General features: G+C 51.5%; 1 non-coding gene across 1 annotated transcript; it reads right to left on the bottom strand.

Annotated features, from left to right (window-relative positions):
• Positions 1–8,188: 8,188 nt before the first annotated feature.
• On the bottom strand, positions 8,189–8,260 carry TRNAS-GGA (transfer RNA serine (anticodon GGA)). Its single transcript has one exon. It is a non-coding gene; the product is annotated as a tRNA-Ser (tRNA).
• Between the last annotated feature and the right edge of the window lie 448 nt (positions 8,261–8,708).

Genomic DNA, 8,708 nt, shown 5'->3' with positions numbered 1-8,708 from the left:
CAAAGTCCGAACTCCCTCGCTTTGGGTCCGTGCAATTCGGCATGAGGTCCAGAGTTTGGGGAAAAATTTGGCCGAATAAAGCCATTAAAATCACAACCGCACCTTTCCGTGGCTCCGGGGGGCATTTTTGGGGTTAGAGGTCCCAAACCTTCACCGTAGCTTCAAAGGACCCTTCTTGCAATAACCCCCAAGTTTTGTAAAGATTGGATCAGCGGGGGCTGAGATATGGGCCCCGAAAGGGGTCCCCCCTCCTTAATGTGCATTTGCAATTAGCAGAGCTTGCCGCCCACTCAAAGCTCCCAGCCCCGACAAACAACTGAGCTGCGGGGAGCAAGGGCGGGGCAGGTGCGAAGAAATTTGCAAACCATGCAAAGCAACACAACCATGCAAACCATCACGTTTGCAACCATGCAAAGCAACACCTGACGCCTGGGAGTTTGCAAACCATGGAAAGGGACAGAAGAAGTTTGCAAACCATGCAAAGCAACACAACCATGCAAAGCAACACGTTTGCAACCATGAAAAGCAAAACCTGATGCCTGGGAGTTTGCAAACCATGGAAAGGGACAGAGGCATGCTAGATAAGCATCATGAGCAGGAGGGGGTGGAATTTCCCCTTTTGCATCGGACTCGGGACCAGGAAAATGCATTCTTTAAGTCACAATTTAAAACAATTTTGAGCAAGCATCAAAATAGACCTAACTGATCTTATGAATGAGGGGAAACCTGAGGACACACAACTGAAGCCCCCCCCCCTCAAACCAGGGAGAGACTCGAGGGGGCACACACACCCCAGACAGAATGGGCTTCCCCCCCACAGAAACTGCTCCCTCCCCCCACACACATAGACTCTGCTTCCCCCCCACACACACACACACAAGAGAAAAATTATAGATTAAAGCCCCAAAAGGGGTCTTACTGTGGATGTCTTCTGTTCCATCAGGAGGGACTTGGAGGACTGGGTAATCCAATACGGTTCCATTTAAGCACAGGAGGTTTTGCCTTGGATTTGCCGCTGTCAAGATGCACACAGGATCGGCTGATCCCATTCATCCCAATAGGGGAAAGGGGGGGCATATCTCAGCCCCCGCAGATCCAATTTTTACAAAACTTGGGGATTCTTTCAAGAAGGCTCCTCTGAAGCTACGCTGAAAGTTTGGGGGCTGTACCCCCAAAAATGCACCCCCTGCAGCCACGGAAAGGAGCAAATGTGCACAAGCAACCCCCCATGGGGATTTCTCTCTCACACAAACAGATATTCTCTCTTTCTCTCCCCGGCCGGGCCGCGCAGCAGCTGGGCTCATGCACTCTATCATGACTGATTGGCCAGAAGAAGACCCAGCTTGGCCACCAATTGGCAGGGGGAGAATGCTGCTTACTAACTGACGGTTATGCTGCTGCGCTGAACCCCGAATTTGCTGAATTTATTCACCGAACACCCCGAACTCGCTGAATTCGGCTCCCCGTTTTCCCGCCTTTTTTGAGTTTGGTTCCATCCGAAAAAATCGCCGAATTAGTGGAAATTTGGCTGTTTTTTGGTTCGGGACGAACCGAATCGACAGCCCTAGCTGAGGGAAGGAGGTGCTCACCCAAGATTTGACGATACATGGTCCCGTCCATCGTCCCTTCGATGCGGTGAAGGTGTCCTGTCCCCTTAGCAGAAAAACACCCCCAAAGCATAATATGTCCCCCTTCATGTTTGACGGTGGGGATGGTGTTCTTGGGGTCGTAGGCAGCATTCCTCCTCCTCCAAACACGGCGAGTTGAGTTGATGCCAAAGAGCTCGATTTTGGTCTCATCTGACCACAACACTTTCACCCAGTTCTCCTCTGGGTCATTCAGATGTGCATTGGCAAACTGCAGACGGGCCTGCACATGTGCTGTCTTGAGCAAGGGGACCTTGCGGGCTCTGCAAGATCTCAGTCCTTCATGGCGTAGTGTGTTACCAATTGTTTTCATGGTGACTATGGTCCCAGCTGCCCTGAGATCATTGACAAGTTCCCCCCATGTAGTTCTGGGCTGCTTCATCACCATTCTCATGATCATTGCAACTCCACGAGATGAGATCTTGCATGGAGCCCCAGACCGAGGGAGGTTGACAGTTAGGGTTAGGGTTGTCACCTTCTCACCAAGCTGCTTGGCAATAGTCTTGTAGCCCAGTCCAGCCTTGTGCAGGTCTACAATCTTGTCCCTGACATCCTTGGACAGCTCTTTGGTCTTGGTCATGGTGGCTAGTTTGGAATCTGATGGATTGATTGCTTCTGTCGACAGCAGAACCCTAACCCTAACCCTAATCTGGCTGGTTGATAGGGGATCAAATACTTATTTCACTCTGTCAGGGGCAGGCCTCTGGCTGGGGAGAGGGACTCGGCAGTCCCGGACGTGACAGACAAGTGGCACCGCAAACGAGGCAGGCTCCCCTTTGAAACCACAACGCCCGGTCTTGCGGAGGTAGAGCCGGTCTCCGCGAGGCCTGAGGAGTGGCAGGTTTGGGAGGGTTTTTCTGGCTTCCCCCCTCCCTGGCCTGCCGTTGGGCAAGGGAAATAAACTGGCGGCAGCTTTCCACTTCCTCCGCCAGTAAAATCCACTCTTCCAAGGTGGCTGAGTCTCGCTGCATGTATGCCCAGTTTAGAATCTCAGGATGCAACGCTGCTCTGAAGTAATGCACCCGGGTAGCTTCAGTCCAATCTACTATTTTATTAGCAAGTCTTTGGAACTCATCCGCAAACTCTCGGACTGAGGAGGATCCTTGACAGAGTTTTAGGAGGGCCGCTTTAACCTTCTCCCCTTGAAACGGATCCTCGAAACGTCTCCTTAACACTCGCATGAATTCATTAAGCGACCGTATGGAGTGAGCCCGGGTATCAAACTGGAGGACCGTCCATTCTGCAGCCTTTCCAGCCAAGAGCGAGGAAACGAATCTCACTCTGCTGTCTTCCGTGGGAAAGGTATGGCCTTGTTTTCTCATGTAACTGTCCACTTGATGCAGAAAACAGGGCAACGCGTCCACGGAGCCATCGAAGGTCACTCGCAAACGGGGTTGCTTCCACTGCACGACCGGGACCACAGGCTGGACCGGTCCCACTGGCGGCCCCGCTGGCAGCTGTCCAGAGATGAGGTGTCCCGGGGCCGGCTGCCCGGGAGCTGGTTGCACTGGGGCTGGCTGTCCCGGAGGCGATTGCACCGGAGGTTGCCCTGGGGCCGGCTGTAGCGGAAGCTGCTGGCCAGGGGGTTGTTGGCCTGGGATCGGTGCGGGCGCAGGTACCGCTTGAGCTCACTGCAGGCGACCATACTAATTCATCAACACATCCATTTGGTCCTGCATACGGGCCATACGATCCAATAGCTCTCAGTTTTGAAATCTCAAGGCATGGATCTCCTCCTCAGCCCCCCCCCAGTCCGTTGGGCTTGGCTGACTCAGTAGTTTGTATTCCAGTCACCCTCCTCTGCATACAAGTCCACCTCCTCCGAATATTCTTGCACATCAGGAGCAAAGGTGAGCCGTTGCCTGCGAGCTACCTCCCGGGGCAGGCCAGGTTCCGGGGAGCCCAAAGAAAATGAGGGGAAAGACCAGTCCAGTCCCCCACTAACTTTTGACTGCACTCCAGTTCCTGCTGTCGCTCGCGCCCAAGCGGCGGCTGCATCCACCAACAGTTGCTCCTCCGCCCGCCTCTGGTCAGCGAGCGCTCGGTCCGCCTTGAGTTTGGCGACTGCAGCGGCTGTCACAATTGGTTCGGCTGCTTGTTCCAAGAGCATTTGGATCTCCTTGTGTTGGCCCAACAGCGGATGGACCTGTTGAGCAAGATCCGCAGAGGAAGGACCGAACTCAGGTTTTAGTACCTTCTCGACATCGGCCACCATTGCCGTGGTTGGCGATAAATCCATGAGGACCAGGACTGTCCTGGCGGCAGAGCTCTGTGCTTCCCGGCAGCATAGGGTGGGATCCGGAACAGTTTGTGGAACGTCTCCCACCTGAGCCCCCGCCATTGGGAAACAGAAATCAAGCCCCTGGATTGGGGCCGCCGACTCCTGTTGCGTCCCATGGAGCATAAGCTCAGCCAATAACCGAGTTAGCAGAGCAAAGTCCTCCTGCACTAACCGGGACTCCTCCAGCAAAGTATCCAGTCCCAAAAGATCGTTGTGGGCATGCAAATCAGCATACTGAGTCCTCCAGGGGGTTGCTGCTGCCAGGCGATGCCACTGATCAATCACCAGCCCAACCAGCCGGGTGGACTCCGCGTAAGTCCGCTGCGCCTCCTCCAAGATGGCGCACAGAAAGTCAGGGTCCTCGGGGAACTCTTCCTGCCCCCCAAGCCGAGGAGACGAGTGTCCAGGCGAACCCTCCAGGGCTCCAGCCAAGGTCAGCAAGTAAGGATAGGACTAGTGTCCTAACGTAAGCTCTAGTCCTGCGGCCCCATTAAACAGACTTCAGCAGACAACCAATCCACAAAAGCAATTTTATTGGGTAGAATCGACAGGTTTCAGAAGCCATATTCAAAAGGACACTAGTAAGGGTCACAGGAAAGATACACAGGTCCCCCCTCCTCCTCAGAAACATCAACATGACCAGCGGGGCCTAACTCTTTACCATGGACAACCTGGAAAGGACTGAACCCTGTGGATTGGTGAAGCGCATTATTATAAGCATTTTCAGCAAAAGGAAACAGGTCTACCCAATCATCTTGATGGTAATTAACGTAACAGCGTAAATAGCATTCCAACACCGCATTCACCGTGACAGTGTGGAGGCAGTTTTTAGAAGGTTCCAAGGTGCCTTTTGAAGTGTGGTCCGATCACAAAAACCTAGAGACCCTAACGGGGGCTCGCAAGCTGTCCGCGAAGCATGTGCGCTGGGCGGACTTCTTTGCCCAATTTCGATTCGTTCTGAAATATGTACCAGGGAAGCAAAACCTTCTGGCTGACGCTTTATCCAGACTTCCCCAATATCCCACCAAGGTTGATCGGCCCACAGGGTCGCTCTTCACCCCTGCCCAACGAGGTCTATTGCCCACTTTGGCCGTACAAACCCGTTCTCAGACCCGATCCTCACTGCCACCGCTTTTGGTGGGAGGGGAAGCCCCACACCCGGCTGAGCCAGCAGCGCCGCCCGCCTTGCTTCCTCTTCCCCCTGAGCGACTGACAGCCACGGTTCCCGAGGTGTGGGGACCTGAGCGCCCCGTTCAGTCGCTCCCTGCACCTGTGTCGGCTCCGTCCCCGGTCAAGTTGCCCGCCGGCACAACTCCAGAGGGGGTGGAAGCACTAACTGATTCCTTTAAGGAGACCCTCCTCCACAGTTATCAAATGGAACTTTCCTCACAGGCTCTTCCAGCTACTCTAATTAAATGCGGGGAGTTTTGGTACAAAGATTCTAAATTGTACGTTCCGGAAGTGTTCCGGAGGGAGGTTTTGGGTTTGGTTCATGGCGCCAAGATTGCCGGACATTTCGGATTCCTCAAAACATTGCATTTGCTATGGAGACAGTTTTGGTGGGTGGGCATGCAGTCAGATGTGGACTCCCTCATCCGCAGCTGCTCCATATGTGCAGCAGCCAAACTATCTCAGGGCAAACCGCCCGGACTTTTACAACCGTTAGAGACTCCCTCCAAACCATGGGAAGTAATTGCAATGGACTTCATGACGGACCTACCCCCTAGTGGGGGAAAGACAGTTCTTTGGGTGATTACTGATCTGTTTTCGAAACAGGTGCATCTTGTACCCTGTGGAGGTATCCCTTCCGCCCCAAAATTGGCCCTCCTCTTTGTGTCACATGTCTTCCGTCTCCAATCCTTTCCGCGCAAAATAGTCACGGACAGGGGTTCAAATTTTGTGGCCAAATTTTGGAAGGCTTTTCTCAGATTAGTTGGAGTAGAACAAGGACTGTCTAGTGCCTTCCATCCCCAAACGGATGGTCAAACTGAACGGGTGAATGCGGTGTTGGAATGCTATTTACGCTGTTACGTTAATTATCATCAAGATGATTGGGTAGACCTGTTGCCTTTTGCAGAATATGCTTATAATAATGCGGTTCACCAATCCACAGGGTTCAGACCTTTCCAGGTTGTCCATGGTAAAGAGTTAGGCCCCGCTGGTCATGTTAATGTTTCTGAGGAGGAGGGGGGGCTGACGTGGCCGGATGGGTACATTCAATTCAAGCATGGCTGGTTAAAAATCTGGAGCGAGCCAAACGGCGTTACAAGGCTCAGGCTGTCAAACATCGTTCCCCCGGTAAGGAATGCAAAGTGGGGGACCTTGTCTATCTGTCCACCAAGAACCTACGATCCACCCGCCCATGTGACAAACTCAGTGCCAAGTATGTGGGTCCGTTCCCCATTTCCCAGATTATTAATCCAGTGGCTGTGGAACTCTCCTTGCCCAAGTCTCTACAAAGAATTCATCCTGTGTTCCATGTCAGTCTTTTAAAACCATATGTTCCTTCCCAAAAATGGCATCCTGAGCCACAACCCAAAGTGCCTGACATGGTGGGGGGGGGGCATTTTGAAGTAGCTAAAATACTGGATTCTCGCATTCGCTACGGTTCCCTTCAGTACCTGGTCTGCTGGAAACATTTTAGTCCTGCCCAGGATGAATGGGTGCGCACCTGTGATGTCTCTGCCCCCCGCTTAATACAAGAATTCCATGCCGCCTACGCTCACAAACCCACGGTGGGAGGGTGAAGGGGGGTCTTTAGGGGGGCAGAATGTCAGGAGCAGGCCATGAGGATAGTATGCGGTAGTGCAATAGTGCTGCTTCCAGGTGCTGTTGTGCTATTCTGTCCAAGGCCAATCTATGCCCCGTGTTTAGTCTTCATAGATTCCCATACTGTGGGAATCGCCAAGTACTCCTTCCTGCCTCCTGGAGGGGGGTTGCCTGGGTAACCGGTTATCTCCTTTTGCTCTTCCATATATGCTGTGTACCTTGCCTTTGACCCTTACTAGTGTCCTTTTGAATATGGCTTCTGAAACCTGTCGATTCTACCCAATAAAACTGCTTTTGTGGATTGGTTGTCTGCTGAAGTCTGTTTAATGGGGCCACAGGACTAGAGCTTACACACTCATTATAATGCACATCAATCTCTGACTTTTGTCTTCTGGGTTTCTGGGGGTTTTCCTGTTGTTATTCTGACTCTCACAGCTACAATAAACCTACCATTAAAATTATGGACTGGTCATTTCTTCGTCAGAGGGCAAACGGGCGAATTTAGCAGGGGATCAAATACTTTTTTCCCTCACTGTAGATGCCACTTCAAAGTGTGATGAAAATTGACTCCAAGGTATTTAAATTGTAATACCTGCTCAATCTTCTGCTCATTCACCCTCCAGCTTTCTATTTTTGTTGACCTTGTGAACGTTAGGATCTTTGACTTTTCAGAGATGATTTTAAGATGATTTGTTTCGCAATATTTCACAAACATCTTTAAACTATGCTGCATGCCGATTTTTGTATAAGCAAGTAAAACTGCATCATCGGCGTATAGAAGTACTGGAACCTGATGGCAGTTGAGATTTGGGGCATGATGATGGTTCGTGGATAGGTAAGCCACCAGATCCGATATATATAGATTGAATATGTATGGTGCCAAAACGCAACCTTGCTTCACACCTTTATTAGAGATAATCAGGGGGGGGCGTTGGATTGGGCAAGTGGTCGTAATGGATTTGACAGCTCGTATTCGAATATAGTTGCTGTATTAGGGACAGGAATAGTGCCAAAAATATGTGAGCTGCTGCTGAGGTCCAATTAGACCCATAGTGAATTAAACCATTGATATGTGGGGTGTTTTTTTTTCCAGATTAAACTGTTATAGTTTACTGAAACTCTCTTTGTCAGAAATGTGTACAAGGTGGTTAATTGTACACAGGGTATGTATGCCTGCCAGGGTTGCCAACCTCCAGGTGGGTCCTGGAAATCTCCCAGAATTACAACTGCTCTCTGGACTACAGAGATCAGTCCCCCTGGACTGCTTTGGAGGGTAGAATCTATGGCATTATACCTCGCTGAGGTCCCTGTCCTCCCCAAATAGGGTTGCCAACCTCCAGGTTGTGGCTGGAGATCTCACACATGAAGCTGCCTTATACTGAATCAGACCCTTGGTCCATCAAAGCCAGTATTGTCTACTCAGACTGGCAGCGGCTCTCCAGGGTCTCGGGCAGGGGTCTTTCACATCACCTACTTGCCTAGTCCCTTTAACTGGAGATGCCAGGGATTGAACCTGGGACCTTCTGCACTCCAAGCAGATGCTCTACCACTGAGCCACAGCCCCTCCCACTATTACAACTGATCTCCAGGTGATAGAAATCAGTTCCCCTGGAGAAAAGAGCCACTTTGGCCATTGGACTCTATGGCATTGAAATCCCTCCCCTCTCCAAACCCCACCCTCCTCAGGCTCCACCCCCCAAAATCTCCAGGTAATTCCCAATTTGGAGCTGGCAACCCTATCCCCAAACCCCATCCTTCCCAGGATTCATCCCCAAATCTCCAGGAATTTTTCAACCCCGACTTGGCAACCCAAATTGGAAAAAAAAACCAGGGTAGCAATATATGCTTTCACATTTAGGGATATGAGAGATTGAATGTACAGCCACTACACCAGCCAGCATGATGTAGTGGTTAAGAGCGGTGGTTTAGAGCTGTGGGCTCCGATCTGAAGAACCGGGTTTGATTCCCCACTCCTCCACATGAGCGGCAGACATTAATCTGGAGAACCGGGT

Source organism: Euleptes europaea, chromosome 5 (genome assembly GCF_029931775.1).
Source record: "Euleptes europaea isolate rEulEur1 chromosome 5, rEulEur1.hap1, whole genome shotgun sequence".
NCBI classification, from domain to species: Eukaryota; Metazoa; Chordata; class Lepidosauria; order Squamata; family Sphaerodactylidae; genus Euleptes; species Euleptes europaea.
Note: the sequence above shows the minus strand (reverse complement) of the source record. Positions and strands in the feature narration are given on the sequence as shown.